The sequence below is a fragment of the Rutidosis leptorrhynchoides genome, chromosome 2 (assembly GCF_046630445.1).
Source record: "Rutidosis leptorrhynchoides isolate AG116_Rl617_1_P2 chromosome 2, CSIRO_AGI_Rlap_v1, whole genome shotgun sequence".
Lineage (NCBI taxonomy): Eukaryota > Viridiplantae > Streptophyta > Magnoliopsida > Asterales > Asteraceae > Rutidosis > Rutidosis leptorrhynchoides.
The window spans coordinates 678668297-678687445 of record NC_092334.1 but is presented as its reverse complement, the minus strand read 5'-3'; the positions used below and the strand labels follow the sequence as shown (position 1 = coordinate 678687445).

Here is a 19149-nt window from a genome sequence, read left to right as displayed (position 1 = left end):
ACATGATAACATCAAACGAGAACTACTTAGAATCGAACCCTTACCCTGTGTTGAAGGGGAATATGCTGCCATTCGTAAAGAAAATGCCCACCAAACAATATTTGGCACTAAGACCTACGTCCTACCCACTCCAGCATCGCCTCTGGCCTTGTTGCTCCGACATCAAGATCAAAAGAACCCGACGGCCATGGCCTTGTTTCTAAGAATCAACGCCGGTCAGACTATTCGTCATCATCCCGGGATAAAAATAACTTGTTGTGTAGTGAATGTGGTATGAAAAGGCATACAAGGGAACAGTGCTTCAAGGTAATAGGGTACCCTGAGTGGTGGAACGACGGCCATAAAAAGGGCAAGGGTAAGGCTGCAATCGTTACACCAGTGGCGACAACAGGAGGTAACCAACATGTCAACAACTCCGGCACCACCAACAATGGAGGATTTGGATTGTTTGCAGGTAACGGAGGTAAATTAGGGTTAGGGATTTTATCCCCAAACCCATTTTCTGTTCTTTCAAACCCAACCCCAGACTATTCGTTTGTACAAAATAACCCTCCAGAAATGATGATTCATCTATTCAGTCCCATGATGATGATGATGATGATCTGTTCATATTCATATTTACATTCAATTTCATATTTCGTTCACTGAATTGACTCAAGATCTGTTCATATTCATATTTACATTCAATTTCAATAACAGCCTGGTTTGTAATTTCGTTCACTGAATTGACTCAAGATCTGTTCATATTCATATTTACATTCAATTTCAATAACTAATTCTGCAAGTTTAGTAAACATATGTGATTATTCGTTCATTTTATTATTTCGTATGTCAATACTATTATCACTCTGTATTATTTATTCATTGATGGATTTGTTTGATTTAGCTAATTCAACAAGTGATAATTTCATTGTCTGATTGATTGCTATTAAGAGCGTTATATACAAATTCAAATTACCATATATACTAATACCGTGTGCATTCACCTCATACCCAGTATCCTCTTATCTCAATTATGTTTATGTATCCCTAATTCACATATTCTTAATTCTCTCGCCTCATATTCTTCTTCCCAGTTATGAAGACTAACATCTGGCTTCCGTTTCCTGTGATTTCGCTATTCTTCTTTTTCTATCGGTAACTTATTGTGGGTTTATTGCATTGTTGAAATTTTATACTTAGATTTTACCAATGCTTTGCGATTAGAATTTGATTTGGTTCTGCTTAAACAATATTTGAAATCAGCAGGCAACAGTATAAGACACATATAATTAAAATCATAAACATATTCTCATTGGTGTTGCTCATGAGTCATGACACAAAACTCATGGTATGGTATTAGTTCTATATTTCAGTAAGTTTTTTATTTTTATTTTGACTGATGCATTATCAATTCAATGAATTTGGTTTTGAAATTATCTTTAATTGATTGTAACTCCACTATTCTGCATCATGTCTACAGCAAGAAGTTTTAATGTTAATAACATTTAAATGTAAATTAGAGGTGTTTTTTACTATATTTTCAAGATTAAGAAATATATGATGTTTGAATGTGATACATCTGTTGCTTATAATGTCTTAATGAAAAGTTAGATAACATGTTAGGAAACCCGACTAGGTGAGCCCAAAAAAGACTAGATAACCCCAAGTTATCAACCCACTTCCAACAAACGAAAAATATAGTGATAATCGTAAAACTAGCAAGAATGATAAAAACACGGGAATTTAACGTGGTTATATGCAATCGTTTATGATTGCTTTAGTCCACGGCCAACCAAAGAGTGTTCTATATTGATTAATTTCGTGGTGGTGAGTTTAGAATGAGTTACAATGAGGCCTATTTATAGGAAACCAAGAACACACTTGTGTTCTTCAACTTGATCTTCAAGATCACATAAAGGAATCAACATGGACAACTTGCAAGCCTTTACACCCATACAATGGCATGATCACAGCCACCTTTGATGGTGTAAAGCAACCCAACATGCACCTAAAGTGCAACTTGAGCACTCAAGTTCGGATTCTATTTGCAAAAGTTGAACCACTTGCTGACAGCTCACTTCCAGGTACCAGATGCGCCGCATCTGCAAGTGATGCGCCACATCACTTGCCCGAAATGCGCCAAAACACTAAATCACGCCGCATCACAAACTCTCGAGACAAAATGCTGCATGGATGCGCCGCATCCAAGAGTGATGCGCCGCATCACTCCTTGGAACTTCCTAAATTCAGGTTTCACACAACCCGAAATCTGCAAAATCCGTGCAACACTTTAACTCACCTTTTGTGGCGACATTTCCAACTTTGTTTAAATGTCTCCACACCTCAACAAATCTCCCACTTAGAGACTTTGAACAAACTCATCCTTCATTAAACTCGCCTAACAACATCATCATCCCACAATAACAACTTTCATGTTACTAGCTTGGGAAAACAAAATGACAAACAAACAACAACTCTTTGGCTATGACACCTATCTCCTTAGTTTAGGAGATAACGGGTCATTTGAGTCCGACCCGACCCAATCAACCCCATCGCCCAAGCGATCCACCCGTACACAATAACATCCACCCGATTTATCTTTCCAACATAGAATAAACCACCCGGTAGATCAAACATGTGGACAATGCCATCAAGGCAACCGTGTGAGAATGCATTCACACCCTTGATCTTCCACATAACCGCCTTTGCTTTCACCATTGGAACACCGACCACATACGCGCGCACGTCTTTTGACAAACTCGATTTTTTACCACGAGCCAACTCCCACTGTACGGATGTTTCTTTAACAATGACTCTTATGAAAATCCCTTGTTCATCTTCTTCGGCCGATCGCAACAAAGTTGCCATTGGAGAAGATCTACTTGAAGTAACGAAAGCTCTAGTATAACCAATTCGTCCTGAATCTTCACTTGCTTCGACTTCCCTTGAGCTCCCACTCAAACAAGATCCCTCAACAAACCCGGAAAGCATTAGCATGCTAGGATTTCTAATACCCACGAAATCACCTAGCCATTCTTCAACCATATACTTGGTTCCCCTCTTGTACCCGCGAGCAACCACATGACCTCCCTTAAACACCTTCCACCTTTGATCTCCAAATAGGACATGCCACTTATCATCATCCAATTGCCCAACCGAGATTAACCTACTCTTGAGCTTTGGAATGAACCTCACGTTCCTCAAGATCCAAGTGTGTTTAACCACAAGATCACCAATACCCGCAACATCAAGTGTACTCCCATTCGCGACTCGAACCTTACCGGAATACAACTTGAAATTCACCATCTCGTTCATATATGGGGTAGCATGACACGAGGCACCCGAATCTAAAACCCAAGATTCATCAAGAACATCTTCTTGGCACAACAACGCATCTTCAATCACCATATTCGTTGAACTCCCACCCGACATTAAACTCCGGCACTTAGACTTATAGTGACCGACTTGTTGACAATTCCAACACACTACACTCTTGCTCTTTGACGGACTTCGCGACTTAGCTTTTCCCCGACCAACACTTAGAACCGAACCCGAACTCCTATTCGAATCTTTCCTACGAATATCTTCGCTAAGAATCAAATCACGGATTCCTTCAAAAGTGAGTTTAGTAGTTCCGGATGAACCACTAACCGCCGTCACTAAACCGGACCAACTATCGGGCAATGAAGATAGTAAAAACAACGCCTCTAGCTCATCATCAAATTTAATATCAACTGATTTCAACCGGGTTAAAATCAAATTAAATTCGTTTACATGATCCGCCGCCGAGGATCCCTCCATCATCTTAGCGTTCACCAATTGCCTAACTAGGAAAACCTTGTTCAAAGCGGATGACTTTTCATACATGTTAGATAAAGCCGCAATCAATCCCGCCGTTGTGGTTTCACCCAGAATGTTGTAAGCGACGTTCTTGGCCAGAGAAAGTCGAACAACCCCTAGGGCTTGCCTATCTAACAAATTCCACTCGCCTTGATCCATTCCTTCTGGCTTAACACCCTTCAAGGGTTGGTAAAGCTTCTTTTGATATAGCATATCTTCCATTTGCATCTTCCAAAAACTAAAGTCAGTTCCATCAAACCGATCGATCTTCACATCACTCTTTTCCGCCATTGTCCCCGAAAACTCGTAAACCTGAGAGCTCTTGATACCACTTGTTAGGAAACCCGACTAGGTGAGCCCAAACAAGACTAGATAACCCCAAGTTATCAACCCACTTCCAACAAACGAAAAATATAGTGATAATCGTAAAACTAGCAAGAATGATAAAAACACGGGAATTTAACGTGGTTATATGCAATCGTTTATGATTGCTTTAGTCCACGGCCAACCAAAGAGTGTTCTATATTGATTAATTTCGTGGTGGTGAGTTTAGAATGAGTTACAATGAGGCCTATTTATAGGAAACCAAGAACACACTTGTGTTCTTCAACTTGATCTTCAAGATCACATAAAGGAATCAACATTGACAACTTGCAAGCCTTTACACCCATACAATGGCATGATCACAGCCACCTTTGATGGTGTAAAGCAACCCAACATGCACCTAAAGTGCAACTTGAGCACTCAAGTTCGGATTCCATTTGCAAAAGTTGAACCACTTGCTGACAGCTCACTTCCAGGTACCAAATGCGCCGCATCTGCAAGTGATGCGCCGCATCACTTGCCCGAAATGCGCCAAAACACTAAATCACTCCGCATCACAAAATCTCGGGCCAAAATGCTGCATGGATGCGCCGCATCCAAGAGTGATGCGCCGCATCACTCCCTGGAACTTCCTGAATTCAGGTTTCATGCAACCCGAAATCTGTAAAATCCGTGCAACACTTTAACTCACCTTTTGTGGCGACATTTCCAACTTTGTTTAAATGTCTCCACACCTCAACATAACATTCTCAGGAGGTCATGATGTAATTACATTACTAATTAGCATTAGCTCAAGTGTTTACCTGAGATTCGTGGTAATTTTTCATTTAATGCATATGTGAAAACTTTTGTAGTTTCTTCAAAATCATGTATGCATAATTACGTTCTGATTTACTCATTTACCTCATTCGCATACGTATAGTATTTTCTAGGAAGTTGTGAGAAATTTGATGTGTAGTTTCTATTTCAAGTTCTAGAACTTTGAGATGGAGAAATATGCTAAAATCTGAAAATATGGAAAAGGCTATATTAGTTATGGCATTTGGTGTAAGTTCATGTGGGTTGAGAAATTTTCTTTCATCTACACAAGTCCAAGTGAGTGTTTATATTTTTACAAAATTGTTTGCAGTTTAGAGTATGATCAGTAGTTATATATAGTGGTTTAGTGATATTGTATTAATGTTAATATATGTTTATTGCATCAGGCTTCAAATAAAGGAAGTATTCCATCAATGCATCTCACAAAAAGAAATACTGGTCTGTCCCTTTTTTTTCTTCTCGACTCCATTAATGAAATTTTTTTATTTTTTTATTTTTTATTTTTTTTGACAAAGAAACAAAAACTTTTATAACCAATCTTAATCTCAAAAAGAAACGGATTTTTTTTAAAATGAAAATACTTATAATGTTTTAACAAATAGTTATTGGTTTCTAACACAAACTGAAGTAGAGATGTCCAAAAGTAAAGCTTGAAAAATGTGTAGGAGGTTGGGTAACATGTTGAAATTAGTATGTGTGTTTTATCGTGCTAAATATGATCACTCAAACTATGCAATTTTAGTGATAATAGTAAGCTTTTTATTATATCATCGTACTCTTAAGGAGTGATCACTCAAACTGTATGATATTTATTTGTTTTACCGTGCTAAATATGATCGAACAAACTCTACATGTTTCACTGTGTTGTAGCACGTTTAGGAGTGAATACAATAGACATTTACTAGAAGCGGCACCTAAGATAAGTTATTGAAAAATAAGATGCTATTTTGTAGTTTGTTGGAATAAGTGTTCTCAATCATTAGATGTATCTATCCATTAAGTCAATCTCACACAATACCTTAAACATGTTTGCATAGAATAATAGCCCATGCCCAGTTGGTTATGGATCTCCACTTTTTAAGAAGGGACAAGTGTTCATATTTAGACGATGAACCAAAACTTAAGTCGAAATGGAAGGTGATTATTAGATTTGGCCAAATTTGTGGGTCAAGTAGGTCAATTGCAACCTGTGCCCAAGTTAATTGGTGCAAGACTTGGGGCCAAATCATTTTAGAATGGTATTTATTTTATTTATTTCGATAAACTTGAACTATCAAATATTATGTGCTTTTATAAGATGTAAGATATTGTTGTCAATCTTGTTGCTACTCTATTTGATAGGTGTAATGATCAATCTAATGCTCTTATTCTAGCAAAATGGTACCTGGAAAGTCTTATATTAAATTTTACGCAAGGAAACCTATCTTTGGGAGGTAGGTATCAAGGTGAGTGGATTTGTTTCAGAAACTAATAATTAAACTCTTTGAGTAGATGAGGGTAAGGGTGAAACTGAAATAGGTGGATGGTTCCAATGGGTTAGCCAAACTAAGAGAATTGGTATTATCAGAAATGGGGTGAACGGGTCATTATTAACAGAGGTGGATTTTCTATTAAACTGTTTGGTCTATTAAAGGTGAAGTATAACCTGAATCACTCCATCCACAAGTAAACTCATAAGTATTGACTCTGTAAACGTGAGTACGCTTCGATTATTTTGCGTCGAGATTATTATGATTGCACCTGTATGCATATCATTTGTCTTTCCTTTAAATATTCTGAGGGCTATGGTTAGCTCCTAAAGTTGATCCAGCAACAACATAGGTAAATACTACAAATATTTATGAACAATTTATAATAATATTCAATACTTATGTATCATGTTACCATGTTATGTTTTACCATATGTGTAGATGTTTGTAGAGGAAGTAATGCAGTTACGAATGTGTGTTATTAATATTTCTATTAGTACAGTGGTGTTTAGGTTTGCGTTGCGTACTTATCGTGTTGTGTCACTTCAGTAAAGTGTTGTTTTAATTTGCAGTTTTATCAGGAATGGGGGTTAGTGATTGTTGTGATTATTTTTGAGTACATGCTATTTTTTTTATTTTTTTTTGAAGAGTAAGAATTTTATTGCAAAAAAACATATCAACCTTATACCCACAAGAGGCGGGCTTGAACAGCTAAAAGGACCCTAAAAAACACCAAAATGGACTGCCACAGCAAAATAGCCTCCTTTTAAAAAAAAAAAAAAAACACCTGGTACAGAGCTTACACAAATTTCTCCATACATTCCCTTGGACTTCTCCAATCTTCATATTCAACTGAAAATTTTGCAAATCGTGAGAAGATCCACAAATGCGAAATACTCTTTAGTGCCTTCATAGTATCCTCATTTAGAATTGATAATCAACGAATATGGGGTTCATGAACCAACTTATTACGCCATTTCCATATTAACCACAATAAAATGTACTTTGCAGCAACACATGCACGATTACACCATTTCGAACCGGAGGCCATATTCGCAGAGCTTAAAACATTCGAAATACCTGATGGGGGCTGACCCGGAACTTCCCACCATGAGCAAAAGTCATGCCACAATGGGATAGTATACCTACAGTTAGTGAAAACATGATTTTGGTCCTCAACAAAACTGTTGCAGAAGGGACAGAGATCAGAATCAATGATCACGCCACGAATCAGCAAGTTGGACCGTGTCGGGAGCCTATCAAGGTTGTGCCTCCATATGAAAGTATTTACTTTTTTTGGAACCCATGATATCCATTTGATAACAGCAAGATCAGGAACCATGCCAAGGGTTTGTGAGAATTGTGGTCATTTTACTAACAGTGTATTTACCATTTGAAGATAATGACCAACACCATGAATCTGGAGCACTAGAAAGAGGTTGCGCAGCTGCTAATACCAACTGAAGCTCCCTTAATTCATCTAATGATCTGCCTCTGACCGAAGCTCTCCAATTCCATAAGCCATTCAACCCATTTGGGCCATTATGAACACGTTGTTCTACAAGTGCATCTTTGTTAATCTCCATCGCGTATAACCTGGGATACAACAGACGAAGGTATGATTACATGCTATTGATACATTAACTTCCCTGACAAGTGTGAAGAATACATGGAGATATCGGTCCTTGTGACAATTGTTTCTAGTACGTTCAAAGTATGTCCTGTTTATCTTCTATCTTGAAATCAAAAAGTCAAATTCTTTTAAATATTACTTTCTTTGGTTGATTAATTACTGTATTATACTTGAGGGAAAATAAACGACTCATGTGTTAAGGATCACATAACTTGTGATTTCCCTATTATAATTTTAGTTTAAGTTATTTTCTTTACTTTTAACTCTTGATAGACTTGATGCATATATCTTGATAAATATAGCATATAATAGATAATCAACTTTCAAGCAAAATGATCACATAATCAAATGTAATCGATACTGCTTCTGTATGTATTCATAAAGCTGGGGATTATAAGCTAAACATATATCTCAATCGCATAAACATATTAAACGTACGATCAACAGAGTTAGTTATAAATCAATATGAACATGTTTGAGGTATTTTGTTACATTGACTTACTACATAAATTTTATGTAAAATCCCGCGAAATCGCGGGTTATAAACTAGTTTATTAGTTATATTATATACGGTTACATAGCTCTTGACAAGGGGTATATTATGTGTCCAAAGTTATTTTGTAGTGAATGAGATATCATTCTTCAAATTGAGGTGTTTGATGCTGGAATTGAAGGAACAGAAGTGGGTCAGTTTTGCACCTGACCCACTGGGCTGTTTTGACCTGTAACACATCAAGTTCAAATGGTTTGGTTAATCCAACTCCAGCTTAAATCAGTTACCTCGAGTGGTGATCAAAAGCCTCTCATTGATGGTGAAGTTTAATGATTTTAATCATGATTAAAGCTTTCTTAGTGGTGTATTTTGTTATATCAGATACAAGGAGACATCTGCAGCTCACGTGATCTTCTAATTCAAACAATATACGTACAGCAGCGCATGTGCAATTAAACCCATAACAGATTCCACCCCATTAATGTTTTCGAAAAAGAAAAAAAACACAATGAAAGACAGTGACCCTTTTTGCATTACTGTGTGATTCGAAATCTAAAGATTTCCGCTATGAGAAACGATCACAAGATCTACATGCTAGCAGTCCCACATATTCAGTTAACTGTGTGATCTTCAGTAGTTATGAAAGTATGTTGTAAGAATAGATATAACAAATTAACAGTCACATTTTAATTTGATTATTATACTTGAACCAATTCGGATACTTATTGGCTAATTGTTAGAAGCCGATTCGAGTTCTCCAAAGAAAATAGAGAGGGAATTGAAATAGATATATAGACTAGCTTTGCTACAAACTTTCATCACAATTAATTAATTCCATAAGCAGATTACATATTTAAACAAAGAGAACTTTCATCATAATCAATTACATAAGCAGCAAACTTTCATCATAATTAATTCCATAAGCAGGTTACTAGCTAGACAATTAATGTATGAATACCCTCTAGCTAGTTGAACTTCAACCTTGTCTATATTAAATTATATTTATATTATTAAATAATAAACAAAGTGATAAATTACTATCCTTTAATTTGTGTGCTTTAATGAGTGTCTTGATTGCAGCCTGGGCTAAAGCTTGAGCAGCTTTTGCATCAGCCTCAGCTGCTTCAGCCTCCCTTAAAGCCTGTTCTGCTTCTGCCATGGCTGCTTCCGCCTCTGCAACTGCTTGAGCTGCAATTGCAGCCGCTTCATGCGGACTCATGCTCCTCATCATCTTAATTTGTACTTCTAAATCCATCTGATCACCTCTCCTACCTAGGAACCGAATTAATGAAAACGCTTAATTAAGCAATTAAGCCTTTATATATCTTGTACTTTGAAGTTTTTTAAAAGAAAAGAGGGGCAGACACGTACTAGGGTTAATCAGAAGCTGGCAACCGGAGGAGGTGAGTAGATTATAATATTTATAGACAAATTAAAATAAAATAGGGTTTGGATATCATTTTTTCCCCCTAAAATAAGGAATAGTATAAATATAAATAAAATATGGAATATGGAATGCTATAAAACCAAGGCCAATTCATCGATTGATCAATCAAACGAACAAAGATACAACCTTATAGGGGATGGGCATAATTTTTGTGGCAATGTTATTTTGATTAACTTAAGATAATGATTAATATTCAACTAATGGATAATAAAAGTAGAAACTAAGCCTGCGAAACGGGTCGTGTCGGATTGGGTCGGGACCCAAAATGTGTTTGGGTCAAAACAGGTCATGGGTCGAACAAGTCTCAAAATTCAAACGGATTAAACGGGTCGTGTCCAAACGAATTGGCTCGAGTGAGTCTCAAAATTCAAACGGATTAAACGGGTCGTGTCCAAACGAATTGGCTCGGGTGGAGATCCACATTTTCTTACAACATGTTTTCTTAAAAAAATTAATTTTTTTAAAAATTAATTTTGAAATTTTTAAAAACCTTTTTTTCATTTTATTTTATTTTATTTTTTATAACTTTTAAAAAAAAGTAACTTTAAAAAAATAATAATAATAATTTTTTTGTTTTTGTTTTTAATACTGTTTTTAGCTTTTCTATTTTTCTAAGTTTTTAGTTTTTTGAATTTTGTCGTATAATATGTTGGAAATAGGTTTCAACGGGTTCATATAAACCTTTTAATATATTAATGTACTAAATGTCGGCACATATTGGACCCATTCGTTTTGTTTTCTCGAGACCCAATGGACCAAAATTTTGGTGTATTAGTCTTCATTGCTAGAAACTCACATATAAATTTGATCTTATCCATGAATTTGCCAAAAAGCACATATATGCTCTTTCATTATAATGTATTTGTCTACTGTTTTCATTTTTCTTATCACCTTACAAGGTCTTTTAGCTATAGGATCAACACAATCCACATTTACACCCAAATTAGACCTTTTTCGAGAATATATTGGAGCAGAGTTTAACAATGTCAAATTTTTAGACGTACCAATTAACCCAAACATCGAGTTCCACTACATACTAGCTTTCGCTGTTGATTATACGAATTCATCATCTCCTTTTACAACAAATGGAAGATTCAACGTGTTTTGGGGCACCGATAATTTAAGCCCATCTCAAGTCTCTTCAATCAAGAAACTACACTCTAACGTCAAAGTCGCTTTAAGCTTAGGTGGCGATAGTGCGAATAAAAAACAAAGTTGTTACTTTAGCCCGTTATCGGTTGACTCATGGGTGTCTAACGCCGTTTCTTCACTTACCAAAATCATCCAAGAATATAACTTGGATGGCATTGATATCGATTACGAGCACTTCAATTCAAATTCAGATACTAATGTTTTCTCCGAGTTCATTGGAAAACTTATAACTCTTGAAAGCGATAACATTATATCGTTTGCATCTATAGCACCATATGATAAAGATGAAGTTCAGAGGCAATATATGGTTCTTTGGAAGAGTTATGGTCATATCATATATTATGTCAATTTCCAGTTTTATGCATACAAAAAGGGGATAACCATATCTCAGTTTATTAGTTATTTTAACACGCAAAGATTGAATTATGGAGGAGGGTGATATTTTAGTTGGTTTTAGTAGTGAAGGAGGTGGTGGTGGATTGACTCTTGTAATATGCTAAAAAGTCAACGGAAGCTGCACGGGATTTTCGGTTGGTCTGCAGATGATTCGAAATCTAAAGGTTTTCGCTACGAGAAACGATCACAAGATCTGCTTGCAGTCCCACATAATCGTTTTATTATGTGATCTTCAGTAGTTATTAAAGTATGTTGTAAGAATAGATTTTAACAATCAAAATTTCATTTGAAACAGGTGAAATCGTTAAAAATTGAAAAAACAATATAATAGTTTAATATGGCGAACTTTAACATATAAATACACTGTAAAAAAAAATTGATTATAGAAGACGGCTGACCCATTCGCTCTACACTAGATCCTGCTCTCCTTATCTAACCACTCAGTTTAAAGCCCCTATCCTTTTCCTTCAGAAATCATGGTCCATTAAGCCAATATTCTCCCCTAATTTCTTCACTTTGATTACCGAATTAAGAAGATCGTTTATTAACCGAACCAAACGGTTAAATTATTGATTAACCGCATTGTTGGTTATTGTTGATCCGATTAGGGATCTTTAACAACCATATTCAAGCAAGATCAAAGACGAAAGAGATAAACACGATGAATCAAACATAAATCAATTATAAATATATAAACGTCGAACTCACATGATTGATTTAAACAGAGAAACATCGGTGGCTAGGGGAGATCAAGCATGATCTCCCCTATGCACAGGATCGCCAAAACTAGGCTCTCCAATTAGGGTTACTCTCTTATCTCTTAACCCTAAAGAATGCATTTAACTGATATATATAGACAAACTAAACATTAACCCTAATGGGCCTCATTCACACGAATGGGTCTCTAGACATTATGGCCCAACAGTTACATATGCTCCTGTAACTGATCAGTTTCACGCGTGTATATAAACTAGGTGTACAATATAATAATAAACGTTATTCGCTCAGCGACGTCAATACAAATATGCATCAACAGTTATGGATGTGGTTTCGTACCTAATCGCCTCCAACCGAAATATGCTCGCTCCTAGTTTGAATTAAAAGATCACATGAGCATCACATGTCTCCTGAGGTGTTTGATACTGGAATTGGAGGAACAAAAGTGGGTCCGTTTTGCACCCGACCCACTGGGCTGTTTTGACCTGTAACCCATCCGGTCAAATGGCTTTGAGTAATCCAACTCCGAGTAGAATAATCGAAAGCCTCCCATTGATGGTGAAGTCTAATGATTTTGATTTGAATCATGATGAGAGCTTCTTTAATACTTGATGGTGTATAAATAGACCACCACATACCCACTACAACCACTAATCGTTATCTCTAGATAACTTTGGACACATAATATGTTAGTATTAAAGGACCCAAACAAGACCATGTGATTGTGGTATCGTCAATCACAAACAACCAATGAACGCCAAACGAATAATATAAAAGCATAAACAATAAATAAACGACACAGGAATTTAACGTGGTTATATCCCAACTCCCAACACGGAGAAGGGTTTACTCCACGGGCGCAAACCAGAGAACTTTCTTATATTATTGTGCACACAATTACATGAGGTTGGGGTTACATTATATAGGAATCCTAGAAGGTAGAAACAAAATCCAATACCAAAAATAGACCAAAAATTCGGATCTTCCAACTTGTCCTCCAAGTCAGGATGATCCCACTTGGATTAGGATTTCTGCTCCCACCAAAACAGAAGATCCCACTTGGATCCTCTCACCCAAGCAAACGATCTCACTTGGATCGGGATTTCTGATCCTGATTTCTTTGTTCTTGCGACTTGTTCGTTCTAGCTTCACACCACAACAACCTCCCACTTGAAGATTGAATGAACCCTACAATGATCACTTGTCTTGACTTCATTGAACGTACCCATCTATACCGCCAAGAAAGCTTCTTGGGACACGCACATTCCAACCACTCGAGCTGGCAGCTTTCGATAAAGAACACTTCAACCACACTAGATAAAACGTAATCAAACTCACATGTCAACTGTGTTAAACACCCACAATAACTCTAGATCACCTGATTATGGAACTCCATTTGAACACCGCTGGATAACACCCGGGACATGCCGCTCTTCCACGTCTTGGGAAGGAAGGCTTTCGACACTCAAACAGCTGAGTAATAATTCGATCTTCATTGCTAGCTTGAGTCATCTCGATTTCTACACCACCATTGAAGTGTGCAAGACTTCAATCACAGGATTTAACAGGAGACAAAAAATTGCCTCAACTCATCGCTCTAAACACGCCCAACTCTGTTACCGACATGTCAACGATCACCTTCATACAGAATATCCGTCTATCACTGATTTTCCTTCCCAGCAATCAAAAAATCTGACAAACGCCCTTGTAGACTATTCATCTAGGCTACAGCGAGAACGCAGTCACAACCTTGAAATCCAAACTTTCACGCTGGTACACTGATCTATCCTCATAGCGCTATGAATTTCATGAACCCATTTTCTCAATATCAAGCACGCTCCCACTGTACGAGTAAGAAAAATAAATCGCGGCTACCCGGGAAGAATCTATTCCGTATCACCCGATCAGTTGCAAATTTCTTTGCCATTGGAGAGTAAAACAAGTACCCGAGTATCTTGTCTGAATCGACACACTAACCATGTGAAAATCGGAGAAACATATCACACAACCATCTCTACAACTCCCATTAGTCGTTCAACTCCCACTTACCCGATACTTCCGTCACTTCCCAAACTCACTCTGACTTCACGACACTCTCAACAATATCTTGAAAGCCTCAAGTTCCAGGACTTACAAATTATTCACTCCATCAATCACCTAAAGATTCCTAATTGGTCATCCCGAAAAAACCGCTCTTTTGTTGAAACAATCATCACCCAAAACCTGAGCATCGGTCGAACGCATTCTATCCGACACCCTTAGACAACCAACCTCCTTAGTGAGAGAAGATCTAACCGGCTCTCATATTCCACATAACCTGGAATATCCAACCAATTATGTTTGTTGACCCGTTTTAAAATCCGCAAGTGTCAAACTTCCCCGATATCTCCCACTGTCGATAATAACCCGGATGTAATCCCCTCTTTACCCAAACCTTAGAGAATCATCCTCGTGAGATTCTGTAACAAGCCAACATCCCACAATATCCAGCTCGTATAGCCCAAAGTTTCCGAGACAAAACCATCTCACACTCGCATAACCAAAACCCGAAAAGTTTATCCTGAAAACTGCCCAAAATCGAAAAATTGATCCTCAAAATCCAACTGTCCGATCATCCCCAAATTTTAACCACCAGTTGATCTAAACGTTTGGCATTACCAGTAAAATTTTTAGATCGATCCAATGGTTGACGAATTTACAATGAACCTTCTACTTCAACTGCGCAATCAAAAACCCTAAGAGTTTTCATGACGGCTGTCAACTTCAAAAACACATAACTCCAAATCTAACGGTCCGAACACTTTCAAATTTTTACAGCCTCTAGATCTAATTGTCAACCACATACAGTCCAATTTTCAGGTCGATTCAACGGTTAATGAACCTGTAATGAATTTCCTTCTACAGCAACTTTTGAACCTCCAAATTTGATAGTTCATTCGTTCTTTCGCGCGGGATCGCGAAGAACAGGAACTCATATCCGACACCCGGATCTTTCGAAAATTCTCTTCTTGTATCTTCTGCAACATAACCCTATTAAACCGATCTCAGACTCTATAACCCTACGCGGATAAAATCACAATTGTAATGAAACCAGCGTCCCGATTACATCATAACCGGTAAGGATCAGACTAACCCTGGTGTGATCAAAATTTCCTGGATACATAGACATACCCGAAGTTTCACAGCGTTCAACTAGGTCTCTGGATCTTGATACATGTTGCAAGACACAAAACCCTAGATCTGTCGTTTCTTCTCAACTGAATCACCTAGCTATCGTAAACTTTCTTTCAATTCGCCATCGTGCTCGGTCTTCAAACCTTTAGCTCTTGATACCACTTGTTAGGATTAAAGGACCCAAACAAGAACATGTGATTGTGGTATTATCAATCACAAACAACCCACGAACGACAAACGAATAATATAAAAGCATAAACAATAAATAAACGAAACAGGGATTTAACGTGGTTATATCCCAACTCCAAACATGGAGAAGGGTTTACTCCAAGGGCGCAAACCAGAGAATTTTCTTATATTATTGTGCACACAATTACATGAGGTTGGGTTTACATTATATAGGAAGCCTAGAAGGTAGAAACAAAATCCAATACCGAAAATAGATCAAAAATTTGGATCTTCCAACTTGTCCTCCAAGTCAGGATGATCCCACTTGGATCAGGATGTAATGACCCGACTTTTTTGACTTATATTTTTGTGCTCTATACTTTCACGAATCTGCGTATATGTGCGTACTGAGCTAGTTTATGCTCTGGGATCTTTATTCATGATTAATTACTTTCGTTAATATGTTACAACGTGTTATTAAGTGCTTAATCACTTAAATTGATCCTAGAAAACTTTTACGACCGTTAGTGTCACTTGTCGTTTGAAATGAGCTATGTACTTGGTACACGTTTAACTTTGGTCATAATTGGAATATTATGACTACTTGAAACTAATTGTTATTTTCTAGTGACAATTACTTGGCTTATTGGTTGCTTAATTACACTTAGTGTTTTACTAGTGCGCACTAGTTAGTCTTAATGGACTTTTTACCTTAATGGACTTAAGCCCACCCTACTCTAGCTAATGGACTTTTAAGTTAGCCCAATTTTAATGGAATTATGACCCATTAAAATGTAAGAAAAAAATCCATTAAGATGAGCCAACATACTAGCATTTTTGTTAACTATTACTACACATGTTGCATGGGATCCCAACAACAAGCACCACCTTGAGACCACCACCATGCAAAAAGTAAAAAGTTATCCCCCTTGTTCCCCATGGTGCCCACGGTTTTGGAGACACCAAACCACCCCTCCACCACTATAAATACAAGCCTTATTCTTTCATTTCACACTTGATCTCATTCTCATTTTACACACTTGCTCTCTAATTTTCTCTCTAGTCTTTCTCACACTAAAATTGTAAGTTCTTAAAACCTCCTCCTTCTTCTTCTCCTTCTCTTCTTAATCACGACATCATCATCATCATCATCATCATCATCATCATCATAATATCAAGTTTTTTAGCTTTTTGATCTTGTAATATCTTGTAGATTCAAACTTTGATTTGAATCCTTCAAGAACATGAAAGATTCAAGCTTTCTAGCTTTGGATCTTCATTACTTTGATGGATCTAAGTTTTATAGTAAGATCACTTTATTTTTGTTAAAAGATCAAAACTTATGTTTATGATCTTCATGAAACTTAAAGATCTAGCTTTTTGCTTTAAAGATCTTCAAGAACATAAAAGATTCAAGCTTTCTAGCTTTGGATCTTCATTACTTTGTTGGATCTAAGCTTTATAGCTTAAGATCACTTTGTTTTTGCTAAAAGATCAAAACTTGTGTTTATGATCTTCATGAAACTTGAAGATCTAGCTTTTTTGCTTTAAAGATCTTCAAGAACATAAAAGATTCAAGCTTTCTAGCTTTGGATCTTCATTACTTTGTTGGATCTAAGTTTTATAGCTTAAGATCACTTTGTTTTTGCTAAAAGATCAAAACTTATGTTTATGATCTTCATGAAACTTGAAGATCTAGCTTTTTTGCTTTAAAGATCTTCAAGGACATAAAAGATTCAAGCTTTCTAGCTTTGAAATCTCATAATTATTGTTAAGGGATCTAAGCTTTCTAGCTTAGGGTTTCATTACTTTGTTTGATCAAATTTATGTAACTTAAGGTCTTGCTTGTTTGATTGAATCAAAGTTTGTAGCTATAAATTTTAGAACTTGTAATTGTGTTGAGACTAAGAACATGATGTAACCTTGGTTCATCATCCATCTAAAACTCTTAAGTGAGTTGTATTTCTCCTTAGTCTTGACATGGTGTGTTGATGGTTGAAACTTGATCAAAGTGATGCTAAAACATCAAAGAGTTGTACACTTGAGGCTTATACGCATGAAGGATGAGAACCGTGATAAGCATCAAGCACCAAGAAACCCACCGGAGCACTTGTTTTCTGTTTTTTAGGGTCTGATCAGACTCCTGAGCTTCTGGAAATTGATTTCCAGATAGTTCGGTTCGATTAGATGACTTTTCGTTTAAGACTCTCCTAAATCCGATATACGGTTTAGGATTTATAGCCTTCCGAAAATCACTACGCCTTTATAACGACGTGTTGAAAATTCTGACCTACTCACGCTTGAACCGTCGCCAAGGTCAAACGACATCGAGTTAGGATCTGAAAATTGTATAGCGGTAAGAGGACTCACATATGGAGCCTTGGCCATTGATCACGCATCTTTTCAGTTTGTATTGAGGTCATAGCAGCTGATCGAAGTCAGCCATTTGTTTCGATCTCTATTCTTGTTGAAAACTTGTTTTTAAACAGCATATAGTGTTGTAACCGTGTAATGACCCTGTTGTTGATGATCCGTACAAGTTGATTTTGTACGGAGCATCACATTTGGTATCAGAGCATTGGTTGTAGGGAATTAGTTTGCATTAGTGTGTCTTGACCGAGTCGAGTAGGATTCACTAATAGGACTAATCTACAACTTGCTCATTTACTTGTTTCTGCAAAACTGCTGCATGCTACTGTTATATATTACTGCATGTTACTGCTTATTACTACTGCATGCTACTGGTTACCCGATACTACTGCATGACACTACTATCTACTACAGTTTTGTGTACTCCAATAGACTACCTAGGTTATTGTTGATGCTGTTTCTTGCTACATGTCTGCTATCCGCTGTACCGACTTGGAAAATTTATTTTTCCTATTTCAGATGTTTTTCTGAACCATTTTCCCACTCGTCTAACCCTAAGAACTAGTAATGTAATCCACCTGTTACCACCGTTCCACCGTTCCAGAGATCGAAACATTACTTCACGCAATCTAGGAAGAGTACCTCTCGAATTACACGCCCACTAAAGTTGATCCTCGGAGGAGGAAATATGTGAGGACTTGTCGGAGTAACCGCACCTCGCCGCACCCCCCGAGCTCACCCTAATTAGCCACGTACAACGTATGAAAATTAGAAGGTTGTTCAGTTTCCGCAAGTTGACCCGTATCCCGTACGCTTTCATGACCGTCACTTATCTCTTTCATTCTTCACCACTACTCGACGATCTAACGACACTTCTGGACTTAGGTCCCTAACACTCTTAGGCATTGGAGAAGTCGGGAAGGCATCTCCTTTCACAAGGTCATAGTGTCTTCTACTGATGCTCAGCCATACCCAAAGACTTGGGAGTCGCCTCAAGACATATTTTATTAGTACTTGCTACACGTATAACTCGACACGAGACGCAGATTGAATTTCTAGAAAGGAACCCAACGACATTACCCGAACCCGAACATTTTGACGAAAATATCGGGACATTTAGGCATTGATGCATGACCTACGGAACCTACGCACCCACACCGAGAAG

The 19149-nt window shown here is 37.3% G+C and overlaps 1 long non-coding RNA gene and 1 pseudogene across 1 annotated transcript; one reads left to right on the top strand and one right to left on the bottom strand.

Annotated features, from left to right (window-relative positions):
* Positions 1-7172: 7172 nt before the first annotated feature.
* On the bottom strand, positions 7173-10119 carry LOC139893970 (uncharacterized). Its single transcript, XR_011774769.1, has 2 exons — positions 9932-10119; positions 7173-9832 (listed from the first exon to the last, which is right to left on the bottom strand). It is a non-coding gene; the product is annotated as an uncharacterized lncRNA (long non-coding RNA).
* Positions 10120-10863: 744 nt separating this feature from the next.
* On the top strand, positions 10864-11784 carry LOC139890288 (chitinase 2-like; annotated as a pseudogene).
* Positions 11785-19149: the final 7365 nt, after the last annotated feature.